The 21,299-nt window shown below is 41.9% G+C and overlaps 1 long non-coding RNA gene across 2 annotated transcripts; it reads right to left on the minus strand.

Moving 5' to 3' along the window:
* Positions 1-294: 294 nt before the first annotated feature.
* LOC111674028 lies at positions 295-7,530 on the minus strand. Of its 2 annotated transcripts, none has more exons than XR_002762230.1 (3): positions 7,471-7,530; positions 7,148-7,390; positions 295-1,030 (listed from the first exon to the last, which is right to left on the minus strand). It is a non-coding gene; the product is annotated as an uncharacterized LOC111674028 (long non-coding RNA). The 2 variants fall into 2 exon arrangements; XR_002762229.1 differs by lacking the exon at positions 295-1,030 and adding an exon at positions 6,436-6,943.
* Positions 7,531-21,299: the final 13,769 nt, after the last annotated feature.

Genomic DNA, 21,299 nt, shown 5'->3' on the forward strand with positions numbered 1-21,299 from the left:
TTGTAATATTCCATTTCCATGGTATTATAAATTGTTCAAGCTAGGTCCTGAGACTCTTCGTGCTCAATTCTAAGCCTTCAAGAAACGTAAAACATCGAAAACGTGCACGGACCACACCATATTGATTCTAGCCAATGGTAAATCAATTTTTGATTAAAAATGAAATTTAATGAATTTCAGGACCTACTGTAAGCCCTCCATATTCACGTGATAAAATTTGAAACGAATCGGCACACCTAATTCGTAGAATACTTTTACCAACGATTTGACCTCTCAGATATATGTAGGCTGACTCATTGATATCACCTTTATCTAAGAAAGGGAATCTATCTTAACATACTGCAACAAAAATTAGTTTTCTCGCCGCCGTGATTACATGAGTTAAAGGGCTTTGATATGGACCAGGTTGGTAATACCGATACCTAATCGGTTGGCAAAAATTAACAATCTACTTAACATCCAAACGATACACGATTGGAACATACAAGTTGAACTATAAGATCAAAATCAGAATATCTAGAGTACGTCACTTCATTTTTAATCTTCCTAATACATTTTTTTTAAGATTTCACTCTTAACGACCATACAATCAGTCCATTCCTGATAGGCTGTGTTTTTCATCTTTTTTGAAGTGATGCACCCTAGACCTATAGACAGGAAACTTATCAAAGTAAACATCAAGTCTGCATATGATGTTTTATAAAAATTAGGTACATTGAAAAATTACGACCTAGTCAGTACATTTGACGTGATGTTTCGAGCTATTCTGGTTCACTAAAATTCAGTGTGCAAACAGTGCCAATTGATGCGCATCAAAGAAACAATTCTCATTTCGAGACATGAACTATCATTTTATTTTACACTTGATAACTTTCAGTAGATCCCTCTGCCCTGCTGCCCTCCGGCCTATATTACTTCAAAATGTCTCGATTTGTGATGTCACTTCCAATTTGTTGGTTTCTGAGATCGTAAACACTGCATCACGCGATAAGGACCCTCAATTGAAATAGTTACTATACAATTTGTTCCACTGTAAATAATTAATAGATTCATTTCTATTAATATTGGTATTGTATAATTATAATACACCATAATGATTAGCATTAATTGATATAACAATTATTATGAATATTTATTAATATTGGGTTAAAAATTCTAAAAAATTGTATCCTCTTTCCATGCTCGAGTGGGTAGTATAAACGATATTCAAAGGTATCGAAAAGAGCCACTAAGAACTAGACATCCATATTGATAGTATAAAATCATATTTTCATAGATTATCTTCGATAAGCCCATCTATCATTTNATTGGGTTAAAAATTCTAAAAAATTGTATCCTCTTTCCATGCTCGAGTGGGTAGTATAAACGATAATTATGAAAATTAAGTGGTTACAATTAGGATACTGTTACGTCTCGTGTACCCCTTACGAACGCGCTATAGTATGCACTATAAAACTAATTACTCATCCCGTATATCATATGAGAGAGAGAGAGTCCCTTGTTCTTAATCCTTTAAGACAACGAAGGCCCAGGACAATGGTAACACAACTTGGGGTCCCGAAAATTCATTGTTTAAACATGTTAAGAACTTACATAAAAAGACGATGTTTAAGCTGAACCTAATGTTCCCCCACTTCCAAAAATATAGGAAAATTCACCTCGAAAGTAATGTAAAAAGGGGCGTATCTATGCAGGGAGCGTCAGTCAGTTTTAAACAATTGCACAATTTTCACTTATACAGAACGAGCAAGTGAACGAATCTACGACAATCGTCCGTTCAATTATAAACCATTGAATGTATTAAATTCTCATAGAGGCTGTTTTCTAGTTAAATTAATGAATTGTTCACAAAAAGAATCAATTTTTTTTCTTTCCTTCCTAATCCTTGAGGACGCGGGGCTTTGTCCAGCCGTCACCGCCCATTCAAATCCTATTGTTGCCGACGGAATGGATACTACCCATTAATAGCTGGGTTTCTTGGAAGACCTGAGACCCGAGGGGTCCGCGAGAACCCTCACTTCAGGAAGAGCATTCGTTTATCTGAAGGATTAGCCGAGATTTCCAGAAAAAAAAGAATAGGTAGCGATGAACGCTGGTGGATGGTCGACTTATGCCGGGACAGTCACAAATAGTCATTGGGACAATGCGGAACAGTCGTAGATGCTGGTTTAATACAATGCGGATAGAAGCGGCGCGGGAAGGAAGTAGTCACTATTATGATCTCGGCCAGTGCGAAACAGGGGAAGTTCCTAGTAATCGAGGAAGTTCGGATGGAACCGTGCTGATGGAAGCGATACGAGAGCAAGGAGTCACCATTGAAATTTCGGGAGGTGCGGATGGACGAACTTCGAGAAAGCGGTCATCCGAGAGAAACTGAAACTGCTGAAAAGACACCGAGGAAAAAGAAACCTCAGAACATTGTATGGGGCGGACCCGGGGGAGGCCGCCGTTGGGCGCTAAAGGTTCAAGAAGAACACGACTTCGGCGGGCTGCAGCGGAGTGGTGAGACCAGACCGAAGCTTTCCCGAATTTCTTGCCCGTTCGATATTCGAGGCCCGTCCAGGGGGGTGCCGACCCGTCTTGAGACTGTTGTGTCCTCCGAATTGGTGCTGTCGGGTGCCGGGGTGTGTGGCGTGCCCCATGTTATGCTATGCTGCATGGGTTCGTGTATCCATGCCCCGGTCCAGCCGTATGGGGAGTGTTCTGTGTCGAGTCTAACTCCACGTTCATGTGTCCGTATTCGGATCCCGCAGGTGTGACGCCGAGTCGGCGGCAGATCTTTCCGCAATCATGCCGGTCCGGGGGGCTGAGAGACTTCCCGCGGGCGAGAGTCCCGTGCTGAGATGTTTCATAAATGAGACAAGTGGCTGTTGGTGGGACGGGCTGATTGAGTGCCGGCGGGTCTCATGGGTGGGACCGGCAACGTGCTGTGGTGTGGATAATGCTTGGGGCGTGCCTGATCCGGGCTGATGGCCCTGACTAACCTGAGTGACCGAAGCATGCTCGTTGATATCCCGTGGAGAACTGCGAGAGAATTGAGACCAGGTAGCCAAACAGTCACCGACGAGGGTGATACTCAATGACGTTGTGCTGCTCAGGGACTGCGTTAGCGCCGAAAACTAGCAACAATGAAGTCTGCCGTCAACACCTATTATTCCTCACTATAAGAAAGTGCGGGGTGTGATCCAGCTCCCTTTCTGTATCTCGATCTCCACTATTTCCTCATTATAAGAAGGCGCGAGGCTTAGCTAACTTCCCTTCTCTATCTCCATTTCCATTATTCTCTCACTGTAACTAGGCGCGGGACTTGATTCAGCTTCCCTTCTGTATCCCAGTTTCCACTGTTTCCTCACTATAAGGTGAAGGGCTTGGTCCTGCTCCCTTTGTTCAGAGTGTAACGAAAATGGTGGTCACGGTTTAGGCAGAGCTATCCTTGTTGAAAAAGGAGTTGAAAAGTCCTATACTAGCATTTCGTACAGTGCATAATTTTTCTGCAATAAATGTTCTGCGTTTGGCTGTCTGCGACGTAGCGGCGTTCTATTGGGGGGACGCGACTGATTGGTTGTGCTTCAATTAATTATTATAGGAAGATTCTTCACTGTAGGAAAAAATTGTATAGGACTTTTCGACTCCTTTTTCAATAAGAATAGTGCTGTCTAAACCGTGACAACCATTTCTGTTATACCCTATTTTCAAACCATACAAGAGCACGGAGGTTGGTCCAGCTCCTCCCTTGAATCCTATTCAAAATTTAGTCGTAGTAAAACGTAACCTCATATATTTTCTTCTGTAAATACCCTGCTGTAAATGATAAGCGGTGCGAAAGGATAGTCGCTTTACTTATTACTTTTGCCCAGGCAGAGAGCCTACTCGTCCATACAAAACGTAGCAGACCCCACAGGCGGAACAAAAAGAGGGTCCAGCGAAAACTTCCGGGAGCTACCCCTTGTAACGGGTCCAAGTGCGAGCGTGCGCAGTAGATAGTCACCAGTAAGTCGGAACACTAAGGGCATGCGTAGTGTCATTACGAGGAGAGTAGGGGGGCCCCAGGAGGGGGAATCGCGGCTCGCAAGCGCGGAGAGCAAGACGCTCTCTCGAGTTTCAACTTTGGTAAGCAATAGTTCACAAACAAAGTTTTCGCACATGAATGTGTGTCTCACCGATTCGAAGCTTTGTCGAACGGTCAGCATCGGGTCGAATACGTGTGACGCGTTCTGGTCGGGACTCGCCTAAAGACGCTGATGACTGAGCATTGCTGCTCTGATTCAGTATTCGAGCGAAATCCCAAGGTGACTGTCTTGAACTTGATGAAATTATATTTCAGGACCTTTTTCCAGTAGGCCTGGCAAAACCGCCATCCCATCTCCTTATCGCTTCAACATCCCTAACCAAAATTCGGACCAACTTCCCACCGGCTCTGCATTGTAAGAGACCTGGTCACCATCCACCCCGGCAAACCCTTCACTAGTTAATCTCCGCGGTAGGGTAATTTAGAATAGGCCATACTAACCCCCGTAGAGCTAAGCTCTGGGAAGAATCATAGACTCGGTGACAAAACTCAATCATTACGAATAGATTCACTTTAGGCTAATCAGCCACACCCACAGCAGGGTTAGAATTCTCTGGATGAGGTTCAAAAAGGAACCCCAAATTCATTCCTCTAGCATCGGCTATGCCTTCGCTCCGAATAGAACCGCACGCAAATTGAGGAAAACGGGGGCCGACAAACTCAGTGTACGAATTAGGGACTAACCGCCTATAATTCTTAACACCTTCCAAATTGCATCCATTAACCCGAAATTCCGTTATTCCAAATCCTGTCGATTCTACGAGGAATCAAAAGAGCGCACCACTAACGGAATAAGCCGCTCTAACTGAGAATCTATTTCCCATCCTTTCTCTTCCGGGAATTCTAGACGTAAGTAAAGGAAGCGCCTATAATTAGATTAGGATTGCCCTTAATTTGATTAAAGCAGTGCGAAAACTAAGGAAAATTCTGAGAAAATTACATCGCTAACTCGCTTTAAACGGTTCGACTCCGGAGTACCTCTCGTTAGAAAAACTCATTCAAACTGGATTCGATCAGTAATCCTCCTGAGTCTTCAAATATTGACACGCTTCCTCCCCAGTCTCAAATCTCCTCGCTCTCTCGCCAGTATCAAATCTCCCGAAAATTAAAGTTAAATTAACTCGTTTCAAAAATTGTGAGGCTCGAACCCTCTAAGGCTGCAATTATTCCATTGCAGAGGCTCGAATAAGCGCAAACCATTGCATCCTTTTGCCCCGAAAAACCTCATCTGCTTTTCTCCGAAACGTCTTGAGTTAGTGAAGGCACTGGTAAACGCTGCGACATCAAGAACAACGCGTCGCCCAGTTCCCCCTTGGCTCACTAGTGTGGAGGTCCGCATCTCGTGGAAACTCGTCCCAATCGAATTCTTCCCGATTAAGGACGACAAGTACGCTCAGGTGTATGAATCAGGGGGCTCGAGGAAACCCAAGTCAGACATAATAGTAATTGATTAAATAAAGTATTTTCTATTTCTTTTTTAAATATGTGAAATTCATTTCAACTCTCACTTTCACAGACGTAATAATAATAATTGACACTATGTTTACAAAATTCTGTTATCTTGCTCAAAAAAAGTGTATTCGAATAGGATAATTACAACATAAACTTTGATTCGTTTGTGAGAAATTATCACATCAAAGATACGAATCCTAATTTTCCATTCGTAATTATTCTGTTCAGAAAAATATTTTGAATATAGAATGTAATTAAATTTCAACTAAATCGCGGCTTTTAAGTTACGAGCAGTATCATAGAATAATTTTTCATTACTACTAACCTGAAATTATTTATGTGATGCTTTGTTTGCCTATCGCATAACTTGAGATGGGATCGGGTCTAAAAGTTTCAACTTGGAGAATTTCGATTACCGTCACATCGGAAAAAGTACAACGGTATCATTGGTTGTCCCTTGTCATTCCTGGCATAAATTTGGCAATAGAATCTGCGGCTTCTCCATCATTGAAACCCGTTACGTTCATAATTATAAACCCAAAGGCCGATCCGCTCTCACATTATGATAGAAAAGTTAGGATCCGTATTATTTATATTCGATCTTCTAGATTCGATTCAATCGAATTTATGTCGGATGAATCGTTCAATCTGACTACTCTTTCCCTAAGTAAAATAACGCAGTATTTTATAAACATATCATGTATTACCCATTCGTGGTGACTTTATGTAGACCATTCGTTTTCATAATTATCATTAATTTATTTTAGTATTTTATGAATCTAGTGCGAAATTCTTCGGAGTTTTTGAATACTACCGATTTGCACACAGAGGAAACAAATTCATCGAATCAGAGAAATATTTCTTTGAATAGTGCCAAAGAAATATTTTGTTAATTCAAAGAATAATTATTTGACTGAAATAAACTGAAATAAATTGTCATATTTCCAAGAAAACGTTGCATGCAATATATTCGATTTTTTTAGCTAAATGATTCATTGAGTTAACAAAATATCTCTTTGGTACCATTAAACGAAATATTTTTCTGGTGCAATTAAATTTTTTCTCAATGCATATTGTTTTACCATTTTAACATACCAGAAAGTGTATGAACAAAAAAATTACAATTCCAAAGTCTCAAATTATACTGTAACGTATTATCTGATATCTGCGAAATCGGGATTATAAAAAGACAATACGAAACGGACAAGACCGAGAATGGTGGCTAAAAACAAATAGATTAGGGTAGAAATAAGTAATATCTAATTTTAAGTTTTCAATTACATTTTTTAATTTATTAATTGTAGAAACGTGCGTATCTTACAAAAGTGAGTAGTGCCCCCCCTCCCCACACACACACACACTCCCAAGCCAACGATTGCATCCCCATCCTCGGCCGCGCCAGCTGACAGAAGTGGATGGCTGCTAAAAAGTAAAGAATATAATACAAAAATTCGAGGGATCGATCCAGTGGACAGAACCGCCGTGGTAATATTGCACGTAGAATTGCGTGGTTTTTGTCTCACCCGCATATCCGATTTTTGTTATACTTGAACGTTAAGTTAGTACCCACATATGCAATTATTACAAAAACGTAATTCTACGTAAAAAAAAAAAAGAAATACATACAATTTTCTATACACATTTCGTGCCGTATCAACAGCAGCAAGCAGCAGAGCAACAGCGGCAGCAGTGGCGACAATAGAATGAGTTGAGACGACAGTCGGAGCAACCGGAGTGCTCGGTCCATGGCGGGAGCCGATGTGGCTGAGCTGGCAGGTGACTTGACAACGGGCCGCAGTGTTCCGTTTCCATTTTTTCAAAAAGATTGCAAGATGGATCTCGTTTCCTGCGCCCTCGACGCGGCTTCAACTGTTTTTATTCATTAGAGAAAGATTAATGTAAATAAGTGAATTTATACATGCACATTCGTATGGCGTATAATGTCATACATCCTTCATTGTTTGATCCACTAGAACCCCTCGGAATTTTCAATTTATTTGGTTCTGAAATGGAAAAAATATGATTTAATATAATATTAAGATGAATCATTTCACATAAAATTAATACACATATACATAAACACGTAGGCGCGCGCGCGTGTGCGTGTGTGTGCGCGCGCAACCGTATGCATGCGCAAACGCTATCTAGTCTTTACCGCAAGTTTTGTACAACCGTATATATTACTAGTCATACCTCAGCAGTGAAAGCTTACGATAAATTCACGTCTGGTATAATTAAAATACATTATCCTTCGTATGCTGTAATTTTTTCCCGCATTTTTTATGCCATTTGTTATACACTACGCACTTCTAAAGATTCACAAGGTTGAGTTTAGCTCAAACAACGTTTTTAGACGCCGTTGTCTGCTCGCATTTTCGCACACCTTCGATCGAAAAAACATAATAATAGTGAAACCCCATCTTGGTTTTAAGTTAACTATGTAAGTTCTTAATGAAGACGCACAGATGGCGCCGTCGGAAGTTATGCGGAAAGGTCACGTCCCATGTAATACGTTTCGACATATAAACAATTGAACATCTGTATTTATTAAACTGCTTTAACACGTTGTGATGAGTCGCGCCGCCCGGCACGGGGCACCCTGTCACGGCGCGTGGCGTCAGGGCACGAGCGACCCGACATGTACAGGCTAATTACACAAGCGGCCGCGGTGAGGCTACGACCAAGTATCGCGCTTCGGAAAACGAGACGGTCCGCGACGGGCGTATAGAGACACCCGGTCAAGCGAAAAGGGAGAAGCTCAGGAGAAACGACTCATGCGCCGGCCTAACAATAAGAGTACCCGAAGTGTACCACACCGAATTTCTGCATTCTCTGATATGTTATAGTACATGAAAAAACATTAGAGACGTATTCTTTTATACGTGCTAACTCGGCGATTTAAGGAGTAAAATGGATTCTTAATGTTCACCCTCGAAAAACGTTTTTTGTTTTTTAATATCTTAAGAACTATTGAGAATTTTGTAACGAGATAAACGTCATATTATTCGCCATGTATAGACGATATTATAGGCTATCATTTTACCCCAAAGGATTACATTCTTCAAACTTTATAAAACAAAATAGCCATTTTTAGACAATTTTTTCGATGTAAAAAAAAAAAATTATACCGACTTGAATCTAACCGATTCTGCTAGACAGAGCACAAAGAAACAAAATGTACGAGTCTCGGGATTTTTGCAAAAAACTCTCTACAGGGGTTAATTTTTACTTAATATTTCTTGTAGTGATTGTAATGACTTCATCTCGATACAGTTTTCACATCTCCATTTTAGAATGCTCAAGGTACTTAATATTTTGCATTCGAACAAAATCTAAAGTATAAATTTTCTTTTTAAAGGATTTAGTTACCTCCGACGAACAATAATATCACTTAATTTTGGCTGTTATTTTTAAAAGCATAAATTTATTCAACTTTGTTTGAGAACAGTCCCAGTAGAAAAGTATTTTCTGTGAGTAACAGTTGAAGATAAAAGAATAGCATCTTATTTTTTAAGAATGTTGAATAAGACATAATTTTTTTTATTTTTTCAATGTAACATATACTTAACCTTTTTTATGGGGATCATCATTATACATAAACTCTTAAAAGAATAATTTTACTGTTAATAGTTCGAACAATAATGATAATCATGGAAAAAATGTTTCAGACATAATGATTTTTTACACCATTGGCATTTTGCTATACCCACATTAGAACATTCATCAATTTCGCAGCGAATATTTGATTGTTTTCCAGCGGTGCGCGACCTGTCAGAGCGTGAAGGTGGAGCAGCGGCGTCCCGCGGAATTATTTGTTTCTCGTGTAATCTCTCAACTTTGGGTGATGGTAGCGGCCGATAAGATGGGACCGTTCCTACCAAATCGTCGACAGTTTTGTTACCTCCTGGTAATGCAAGACCTATTTACCAAATGGGTAGAGTGTAAACCTTTGAAGAAAGCTATCGGACCGTCGATTAAGGAAGCTCTCGAGGATCTGGTGCTTTATCGTTAGGGAGTACGAAAAGTACTTCTTACCGATAACGCCATAGAATTCCTTAATAACCCTCCACGAGAGTTCATAATTTCGGGCAAAATCCACTCCCGTTACGGCAGAGTTTAGAAAACCGGGATAAAGTGCTCATTCATATTGAGCCTCGTGAATGGCAAAACCGCTGGGAGTCTGTAGGGACCCTGCAAACATGGGTCAATACTAATTTGGAAGACGCTCGACAACGCATGGCGTACTATTACAATAGGACACGTACTAATCGCGCATTAACCGTAGGTGATTTAATGTGGCGCCGACAGCGAATAATATCGTCTGCGGCGAACTATGTTGCCGCTAAGCTAACGCCGTCCTAAGCATAGGTCCGTGTCGAGTGAGTCGCGTAGTTTCGCCACTAGTACATAAGGTTTGTGATATCAGCGGAGGCGGAGGCGGAGGCGGAGGCGGAGGCGGAGGCGGAGGCGGAGGCGGAGGCGGAGGCGGAGGCGGAGGCGGAGGCGGAGGCGGAGGCGGAGGCGGAGGCGGAGGCGGAGGCGGAGGCGGAGGCGGAGGCGGAGGCGGAGGCGGAGGCGGAGGCGGAGGAGGAATGAATATTTTATTAACTTAATTGCAGCATAAGTTGGCGGCACCGGGGGTTTATCGTGGGCAATCACTAGCTGTAAGTATGAGTCGTAACTAAGGGCGTTCTAGGGTAAGAATTGATAGGATTAAGTGTTGTACCGGGAGAGCATGTCGCGCCCTTGCTACCGTCGGTTGGCGTCGAGGGGGGATCGGGATATCAATTATCGCGCCGCGATGCCGGTCGGGACATCTAACGTGCACGCTGTCAATTGACGACGCTTGGCAGCTTGACGGCGTTCGACGGAAGGACTGGAGGGGGGTTTCCGAAATTCGGAGGTCCTAACAAGCCGAGGAGCTCATTGTTCAGGATACTCTCGGTGTCGCCGGAATCCTTGTCATCGCTGCCGCTACCCTATCTATCATGTACTCTACCCGGCCGAAGAGGGGTTGAAATTTGCTTGGTGAGCAAACCCCTAGTGGGATTTTGGAATAAACTTTCTTTTCCGCTCGATAGAGAATAAATGCAATCGGTTAGATGTGCATCCTCGACACGCGCCCCGCGGTAGTATCTCGTTTAACGTTCGGTCGTTGGCGAGACCGGTACCATCGTGGTTGGGAATGCGCTTCCGATTTTTCTTGTCGCGCGTGTAAATACCGATTTTCGCTTTGTGTCGCGTTAGGGCCCTCCGGTTGATCGTTACCGACCCGCCCGATCTGTCAGGTTCGTTCGTTTCGTGAGGCCCGGGTGATGTTAGTTGGGCGTTGTGCCCCGTGTCCTCCCGGAAAGCCGGGAACAAACTTCTCGAGGAGCATCCGGCTCCCCTTTTAATTCCGGACCTAGGGGATTCATCCCTTCACGCCCCGGTAGGGCCCAGAAGTGTCTGTGCGAGGGTATTAATTTGACCCAATTAAGTAAGAGCGAGAGTTCAGATGGTAGAGAGCTACGTGATATTTTTCTTTTCTTCATTTCCGACTTTCAAGTCCGTTACGCCACTCCGTTTCGGTGGAAGACCCCCCGCCCCATCTCTACCGTGCCGCAAAAGGTCGCGTGACCCTTGCAGGGCTGACTAACTGAGGACCGAGTTTTTCTCGCGGTTTTCAGATAGCGGGTATAACATCCTAGACGGATTTTGTCTACGGTCTCGTGGTATGACACTACATACCATGAGATCGTACACAAAGTTCGGCTGTGTGTGTGCGCGTGCATGCGTGCGTGCGTGCGTGCATGCGTGTGTAAGCCAAGCTTTAAAGTGATCTGTAATTATATACACATACATTTAACACATTAAGTGCCCAGCCCGTTTTGCCTACCGTTCCGTAAGGGCAGATCTGCGCGGTGCTGTAACATGAACCTAAAATCTGTGGCCGATATCTACGGACTGGCATGGCACTTAACGTGTTAACACGTTAAGCGTGGCGTCAGTCCCTGGGGAGTGACAGTGAACTTTCCGTCTGGGCGGCGTTAAGCCCTGGGGACTGACACGGCATCAAGAATCCTATATCGTAACGGGTCCAAATTAAGAGTGGGGAGGCCTCGTGAGAGGGAAGCGCGGCGCGCGAGCGCGTAGCATCGTGAGAGAGCATTCTTCGTCTGGGATATCGATCGTGTAACGATCAACGGCTCCTACTCTTAGATCAGAACTTCTGGACAGATCACCTCGCGTAAATTCAACCTCCTGAGTTTTGAGACATAGTCGGAGACGCCCGATTGTGCTGAAACCAATTTCGTTTTGGAGTTCTCGAGAACCGCTGGAACAACCTCGTGGCGAGACTGTTCATCCCTCGGTGACCGCGCATTGCCGCCCACGATCCGAGCCGGACAGTAACCTGAACGAGAGATCGTTCTTTAGGGATTCATCCAAACTCGATGACCGAGCATTGGCACTCACGATTCTAGTGCGGACAAACCATGTCGATAAGGACGAATGCCTTCTGACTTGATTATTTTCAGGCCCCGTATTCCAGTGGGCTTGACATAGCGACACATCCTAGTTCACGAAAATCCTATATAAAAATCCTACCTTCGTGTCCTCCAAATCGCACGTCGTGATTGAAATCGGATTTCCTATTCCACAAAACCTTAACCCAGCCAATATCCGCGGCTTCATAACATAGTATAAGTGATACTAAAACCCGGAGGGAATAACTTCGGAAGGCACATAAATCCGCGGTGGATTTTAGTCCGCGAGCCCAAATTGATTGGAGAATATTATTTCAAGTAAGGCTAATCAGCCACCCGAATTAGGTCCCAATATATCATAGAAATTGTAAATTAATAACTCTTTATTTCGATCCTACCAACGGCCGAGTTACAAATCAAACGCCTCGGTAAGAATTCGAGACGTAGAGAAGGGGAAACGCGGAGAGACGCGAGGACGGATATTAAGTCCGATTTCAATCCTACCCGAAACCACACTATCCAAATAACCTTTACTTCACATGTTTCCATATTCCTTTGCCGAATCGATGATGAACAAATAGAAAACACCGCTGATGGAATAAGTCGTTCTCACTAAGAATCATTTCCTTTCCTTTCCTCTCCCGATCCAAGCACGTGAGTCAGGGAAAATCCCCTTTGTCCAATTAGGACTGCACCTAATTAAATGAAAGAGGTCGGACATTCAAGTACCTTCCCAGAAATTTAAATCACCAAACTTCACTCACAGGGGAACATTCCCAAGTGTTCGCCTCCGATCTTATTGAGTTTCATATACGTTGAAGAACACAAAAATCTAAGACACACGTGTTTTATTATACCTGCACTGGTCCACAATTAAGGGGTGAAACAACCCCCCTAAGTTTAGCGAAAAATCGGTTTTTTAAATATTTTTCGTAGGAGCAGTGGAGGGATTTCGACGAAACTTTGCATAAACGTATTCTGTGTAAGGACGGTGACAACACAATATTGGTCAGCAATGTTGCACCCCCGTCAAGGGGGTGAACTACCCTTCGGGTGACATTTTTTTGTAATATCCATTAAACAAGCACTCCTACTTAAGTTCCACTTACGCAATGCGATTGCTCGCAAAAAATTAAGAAATTCGTGTTTTTTTTTCCTTTTTGCCAATGAACATTTACACATCGGTTTTAAACAATGAATGTAGGTGGTATTAGGGTATATCCCGACTACCTTTATTNGAAGGGTAGTTCACCCCCTTGACGGGGGTGCAACATTGCTGACCAATATTGTGTTGTCACCGTCCTTATACAGAATACGTTTATGCAAAGTTTCGTCGAAATCCCTCCACTGCTCCTACGAAAAATATTTAAAAAACCGATTTTTCGCTAAACTTTGGGGGGTTGTTTCACCCCTTAATTGTGGACCATTGCAGATACAAAAAAACACGTGTCTCTTAGATTTTTGTGTTCTTCAACGTATATGAAACTCAATAAGATCGGAGGCGGACACTTGGGAACGTTCCCTTGTTAGTGGCGCGCTTAAAAAGGCTTTTGCAGCCGAGGAGGACCGCGACGAAGAACCAGACAAGAACGACAGTGCGGAGAGTGACAGTGACGATGCCTATAGCAAGGCAGAGAGTTTCGCAACACCTGTTCCCCGAGGCACTACGAAACACCTGTTAATATTCAAAGATGTGGTGGACTCAATTCAGACTTTCAGCGGAGATGATAAGCTGAACATCGCCCTATGGCTTCAAGATTTTGATGAGACAGCGACGTTGTCCGGATGGTCCGATGTTCAAAAGGTTGTTTACGCTCGAAAACTGTTGCGTGGTTTAGCGAAATTGTTTGTGCGATTCGAGAAGTGCGGAAAAACGTGGAAAAAACTGAAGGCGTCTTTGAAATGTGAGTTTTCGTATGTAATAAACAGTCACAAGGTTCATAAAGAGCTGAGTCAAAGGAAAAAGATCACCTGCGAGTCTTACCACGAATATATTTATATGATGTTCGAAATTGCGTCTCAAGTTGATCTCGAGACCGAAGCGGTGATCCAATACATCATCGATCTAATACAAAACGACGAAATTAATAAAACAATCTTATACGGTGCTATCACAGTGAGAAAATTAAAAATTAAATTCCTGCAGTACGAGACGATGAAGGGAAATGCAAGGAGGGCCAACGACCGGCGTTCCGATGACAAGACGAAGAAGACTACAGGCGAAGATGCTGTGAAAAAGAAGATATGCTACAATTGCGGTGACGAGAGTCACGTTGACCTTCAGTGCCCATCGAAAGTGAAGGGCAAAAAATGCTTCAATTGTAACAATTTTGGCCGCATGTCCTCGATGTGTTCCAAAGGAAGACGATCCGAGGATAACGTCAGCACTGCGCAAAGTACGACGACAAGCCCCCCGTACGTCAAAGTCGTGCGAGCCGTTGGAAAGAAAACTTGTCATCGGATTGCACGGGCGAAATCGACGTTTCTCGCAAACGCATGGCCCGAATTCGATCTCGTTCAATATGCAGATTTGTAAGAGCAAACTGACAGTGTAGCACCCTGTACGTCAAAGTTGTGCGAGCCATTCGAAAGACAACTTGTCATCGGTTTACACGGGCGAGATCGACGTTTCTCGCAAACGCATGGCCCGAACTCGACCTCGTTTAATGTGCAGATTCGTAAGAGCAAACTGACAGTGCAGCACCCCGCACGTCACACTCGTGCGACACGCGGTAAATACTATAAGAAGGTAATAATAGCCGATACGAAACTAACCGCTTTGATTGATACCGGGAACGATCTTAGTTTGATGCAGGCCGATCAGTACATAGAGATAGGCGGACCTAGTCTACGGAGACATAAAATTAAATTCAGGGGAACAGGTTCCGACAATATTAGTACGCTAGGAGAATTTAGTGCTAAGATAGTTATAGACGAAACTTATTTTGATATAGATGTCCATGTTGTTTCCGACGACTTGATGCAATACGGGTTACTTATTGGTACCGATTTTTTGCAGAATGTAGAGCTTCATGTAAAAGAGGGTAACATCAAACGAACCTAAAGATGTCCCAGAGATTTTTATGATTCAGGAAATCAAATCGAACGGGTTAGACTTATCGCATATTTTTAACATAGAATCTAAGAAGTCGTTAGATAAAATTGTTAGTGAATACATTCCGAAGAAAAACCGCGAAACTGCTATAAAAATGAATCTAATTTTAAAGGATGAGATACCTGTCTATCACGGCCCAGGAGATTGTCAACCCAGGGAAAGCAGGAGGTAGACGGACAGATAGTCTTGGCTAGATGAAGGAATAGTGCGACTATCTCACTCAGAGTACGCAAGTCCGGTAGTGTTAGTTAAAAAGAAGAATGGGTCCACTAAAATTTGTATTGACTACCGCCTATTAAATAGAAAGATAGTGAAGGACAGGTACCTTCTACCGTTAATTGAGGATCAGTTAGACTCATTGCAGGGAGCTAAAGTGTTTAGTACGTTAGACCTCAAAAACGGATTCTTCCATGTACCCATGGCCGAAGAAAGTTGCAGGTACACCGCTTTTGTGTTCCCTAACGGACATTACAAATTTTTGAGAATGTCCTTCGAACTATGCATTTCACCATCGTTATTTCAGAGATTTATCAATGCTGTTTTTCGAGAGTTGATCACGCAAGGGATAGTTTTAACTTATATGGATGATCTAATTGTTCCGTCGGTTGATTTACAAAGAGGCACCGAGAATCTGAAAAGGGTTTTGGATACGGCCAAACAGTATGGACTAAGTATCAATTGGGATAAATGTAAATTCTTACAGACAAAGATAGAATATTAGGTAGGACCCGACCGTCGGAGTATAAAACTGCAGCCGTCGTAAAATACCCTGAATCTGTTAATGTCAAAGCAGTCCAAAGCTTCTTTGGCCTAACGGGATACTTCCGCAAATTTATCCATAATGACTCAATAAGTGCACGGCCCTTAACGGATTTATTACGAGCCAGAACAGCTTTCCGATTTGATTAGAAGGAAAGGGAAGCATTTAGGCGATTAAAGATAGCATTAAGCGTAAAGCCCGTCTTACAGCTGTATCGAGTAGGAGCAGAGACCGAATTGCACACGGACGCATCTATGCATGGCTATGGAGCAATTTTATTGCAGCGAAATTGCGAAGATAACATGTTTCACCCCGTATACTACGCTAGCGGAAAGACCACTCCTACGGAAGAAAGATACCCCAGTTATAAATTGGAAGTTCTAGCTATTATTATGTCGTTGAAGAAATTTCGGGTGTATTTACTGGGTATCGATTTCAAAATTGTAACCGATTGTCAAGCATTCGCAATGACAATGGGGAAAAAAGACCTCTACGTGCGGGTGGCCCGATGGCACTTACCCTGGAAAATTACCTGTACTCCATTGTGCATCGCCCAGGTAGATGCATGACCCACGTTGACGCGCTGACTCGAAACCCCCTCCCTGGCTCCATGTTGGTAAAAGAAGCGAATTAAGGACTTATTGCTAGGATAAAGAGAGTACAATACGAAGACGAGGAATTACGGAATATAATATCCGCAGAGCGCACTAACGGATATGTTATTAACCCTTTCGCTACGGCAGTGTGCTCCGTCGGAGTGACACCGTTGAATGGGCCACCGTGCCGCCGGAGTAGCGGCACTGAACGGAGCACTGCGCCGAAAAGTGTACATGTTGCGTTTAGGTAAACTGGTGTTCGGACTTACATCTTTCGGTGCAGCCTCGTCATTCTCCGCAACATACGATTCTTTAAGTGTTATACAACAACATATTTAGAGATTTTGGAATTATTATCAATAAAAATATATTCAAAAATTAAAAATTACACTTTACAATAACAAACAACAAACACATTCCAATAACAAATTAAAATTCTCAATAATTTAATTCATGGTGATAAATTTTAAAGCAAGGGTCGACACGCAATCCCACATTACAGTTTTTACATTCATACACAGTTTCGCGTCTTTTGTCGTTCGCATGGCAAACGACACACCTTCTTCTTGGTTTTTTTCCTACCGATTTATAAACCGACGGAAAATGTAATTCTATTAATCTCAATGGATGATTATTCCCCGTCCGATGTGGATGACTTATACTTTCATGGTACTTTCCCAGTATCTCCCTAATTAGTTGCAATCTTTATATCTCCCTAATCTTTTCATCTCCCTAATTAGTTGAAATCTTGCCATAGATATCGGTCGTTTCATCTTATGCTTGTATAGACAATAAGCGTTCCAGACGCAAATGTCCACCAAATGGAAGAAAAATTTCTGGTACCATTTCAAAGATTTCCGTGTCGAGTTCACAGTGCTTATGACCATATCCGCTTTATCCACTGCACCCATTGAATTGTTCTAGTCTAACACGCATACAGGTTTCTGGATAACTTTTTCTCCTCCGTGCCTGATTACCGTTTTAAATTCTGCTGTATGCATTGTAGGAAACTATGTCCACTTCTTTCTTATCCATCCATTTTAAGACTAATAAGTTATCGGATGATCTAAATGCTGCCTCCCCCTTTTTTAATCGTTTGTCAATTTTGGGCATTCCTTTTCTCCTTTTTCTTACGGTCCCGCACGCGTTTATGCCATTACTATGTAAAAACTTAAATAAAGCTGGACTCGCATACCAGTTATCTACATAAAGGGTATGGCCCTTTCCTAGATGCAGCTTCATAAGGGTTTCCACTATTGCTCCAGATTTTCCAATATCTAGATTTTCAGTATCCACCATGGTAGATGATCCGGTATAAATTATTAAATCTTGCACGAACCCTGTCTCACAGTCGCTTAAAATAAACGATTTTGTACCAAATCTGCTTCTCTTTGATGGTATGTATTGCTTAAAAGAAAGACGCCCTTTATACAAAAGCAGACTTTCGTCAATGCATAGCCGTTGATAAGGCTGAAATGATTCATTAAATGCTTTTCGTAATATTTCAACGACGTTTCGTATTTTGTACAAACGATCATTAGTACGACCAACATCATCGGTGAAATGTAGCATTTGTAGTAATTTGAAATAACGGTCTCTCGTCATTATTTCTCTAAAAATATCGCTACGCAGAAGTTTATCTTTACTACAGTACTCTGCTAATGACAATTTCTTGTTGCGTGTCATCAATAATGACACAGCAAAAAAACAATATAATTCGGCTAGTCCTGTTTCATCTGACATATTTACGTTATTATTACTCTTTCGAGACCAATATCGATTAGTTTCCCTTGCAATCAACTCTACGAGCTCTTCAGAAAGTAAAAGTTGAAAAAAGTCTACGATTTTTGCAGATCTATTAATATTTCTTTTAATTCCTGAATCCGCTACCGCAAATTTATATATTTTGGGGGCGAATGTTTTTGACGTCCATACTTCAAAGTTATTTTCATGGGTTTCTATCTATTCAGCTTCTGATTCAGAAGTACTACATGTAGCTCTTCAATTTCTGTGTCGTATTACATTAATTTGATTTTCTGAATCACTGTCTGAATCAGTTAAGCCATTAGAGGACGGAATTCTTTTCAAGCTTCTCTGTGACATTCTAATAAGGGAGATACAAAAAGATTTTATAGAACAAACTAAACAAAGCCCCAAGTAAAATTTTCAAATAAATGTTGCAAACCTTGAAAACTTAACAGCTGCTATCCAATTTCTTCTAATGATTTAAGGAAGATTTCTTGTTACGTTGTACTTTTGTACAATACAAATACTTCACTCTCGAATAGAACACAGAAGAAACTTGTTTCGACGTACAGAATATATATATTTCCCGTTCAAAATATACCTTTACTTGGATTAATTCAAGACGGTTGAATATTAGCCACTGACAGCTTGAAGGAGACTGGAGCGTGATTCTTGCCCCGTTTGCTCCCAAACAATGCATGTTTATATTTCACTTGTTTAAAACAAATGCGAACAAACCAGAGAATGAGACAAGTGTGATCGATGTGCAGTATTCGTAAAAATAAAAACATCGCGAATCTCTTGGTCAAGTGGTACCACGCGGATGTCGTCTATAGGTGGCGCTCGTACACATAGGTCGTCACGCGGATGTCGTTTATAGGCGACGCTCGTAGCGAAAGGGTTAATAACGGCTTATTGTATAAGACTATCGAGGACGATATGCTGATAGTTGTTCCGAAGCGGATACAGGAGCAAGTCATAAGGAAGGCATACGGACGGGGTCACTTCGCGGTTAATAAAACAGAAGCACTAGTAAAAAAGGATTATAGTTTAAGGAGATGCGGTCTAAAGTCGAAGAGGTAGTTCGAAGTTGCATTGATTGTATTTTAGCTGAACGGAAAAGCGGTAAACAAGAAGGATTCCTTCATTCTTCAGATAAGGGAGAAGTCCCATTAGATACCTATCATGTAGATCATTTAGGACCAATGGTGTCAACTAAGAAAAGTTATCGTCATATTTTTGTAATTGTAGACGGTTTCTCTAAGTTTACCTGGCTATATCCAACAAAATCCACGAGTACCGCGGAAGTTTTAGATAGATTAAGAAAACAAGCAACCATTTTCGGAAACCCGCGACGGATTATTTCTGACCGTGGTACGGGGTTCACCTCACCCGACTTCCAGGCATATTGTACAGACGAGGATATTCAACACTCTTTAATTACGGTCGGCGTGCCTAGGGGGAATGGTCAGGTAGAGAGGATGAATAGAATCTTGATACCGTTGCTCACGAAGCTGTCTGCCCCGCGACCGGAAGAGTGGTATAAACATGTTCAGGTAGCCCAAAAATATTTAAATGCCACCCCGAGTAGAAGTACGGGAATGTCTCCGTTCAATTTATTGTTAAGATCGGAAATGAGACTCAAGGAACACCCGCAGATTAGGGAACTAAACGAAAATGAAAGAATTCATATCTTTCAAAAAGAGAGAAATGAATTACGAGACCGAGCTTATGTAAACATCTCTAAGGTACAATTAGAAAATCATAGGACGTACAATAAGAAAAGAAAGACGGCGATCGGTTACGGAAAAGACGATTTGGTTGCGATAAAGCGAACACAATACAGACCCGGTTCGAAACTCCGCGACAAATTTCTAGGACCATATAAAGTTACTAAAGTCTTGCGTGGAGATCGATACGTTGTAGAAAAGATCGGAGAACACGAAGGTCCGCAGTGTACATCGACGGCGGCAAACTTTATGAAACCTTGGCGGCAAGAATTTTGTAATGGCCAATCAAGCGAAGAGGACGGGAATATCTGAGGACAGATATTAAACGCAGGATGGCCGAGTGTAATAACGGAAAGTAGCCCTAAGTTATTTTTCGGTAGTTTTAAGGAAAGCTCTGAAGGGATCTGCCAGGATGCGCCTGGCAAACCATAAAACAATAAAAGAGAAAGTTTCTTCGAAGGAAACCGAACCCCCCCACCACTCTCGGCATTATGGGAGATGAGAGGAGCGAGGGGTACGTGACGTGGCGTGACGTCACAGGCTGACTCGGCGCCGGTGACGTCATTTGCTTAGTTTACCTATAGTGGCTCCTATACTACTATCCATCCCGCTTTTCCTTGTTTTCAGTAAAATTAAAGTTTATAGACTACATTTTTTTATTAAAATAATTTGTTTTACTACTAAAACAAGTAATTTAAAAAAAAATTGGCAGTTGAATTACTAGTTAGAATGAGAAAGGTATTAATGGAAAATCGACTTCCATAAAAGTATAGGTCCACTTTTAAATTTTGTTGTTTTTTACATATGCTTAATAATGTTGTGTGCGTTATGTTTACATCCTTAATAAATGTGCTTCCTTTGTTTTATTAGCTTGTTCTGAAAATATACCACATTTGCTGTGAGTATATGTTGACCTTCTCAGACACGTTCAGACAAGCTTCGCTAGTCGTGACTTGTACGTTTGTGGTGTATTTCTTTATCATCGCATCAGTCTCTTATTGGAAGTGCTAAGTGAGTCATTTATGCTTTTCAACCGTCTAATTTAAATTTGTACTTGTTTGATATATTGTAGTCAAATTTTGATTTGAACTTTAATATGCCACGCGGTAAATCGCTTACAAGGAAACATTCCCAAGTGTCCGCCTCCAATCTTATTGAGTTTCATATACGTTGAAGAACACAAAAATCTAAGAGACACGTGTTTTTTTATATCTGCAATGGCCCACAAACTAAGGGTTGAAACAACCCCCCAAAGTTTAGCGAAAAATCGGTTTTTTAAATATTTTTCGTAGGAGCAGTGGAGGGATTTCGACGAAACTTTGCATAAACGTATTCTGTATAAGGACGGTGACAACACAATATTG

The sequence above is a fragment of the Orussus abietinus genome, unplaced genomic scaffold, assembly GCF_000612105.2.
Source record: "Orussus abietinus isolate OABI.00-Male unplaced genomic scaffold, Oabi_2.0 scaffold434, whole genome shotgun sequence".
Taxonomy (NCBI): Eukaryota; Metazoa; Arthropoda; class Insecta; order Hymenoptera; family Orussidae; genus Orussus; species Orussus abietinus.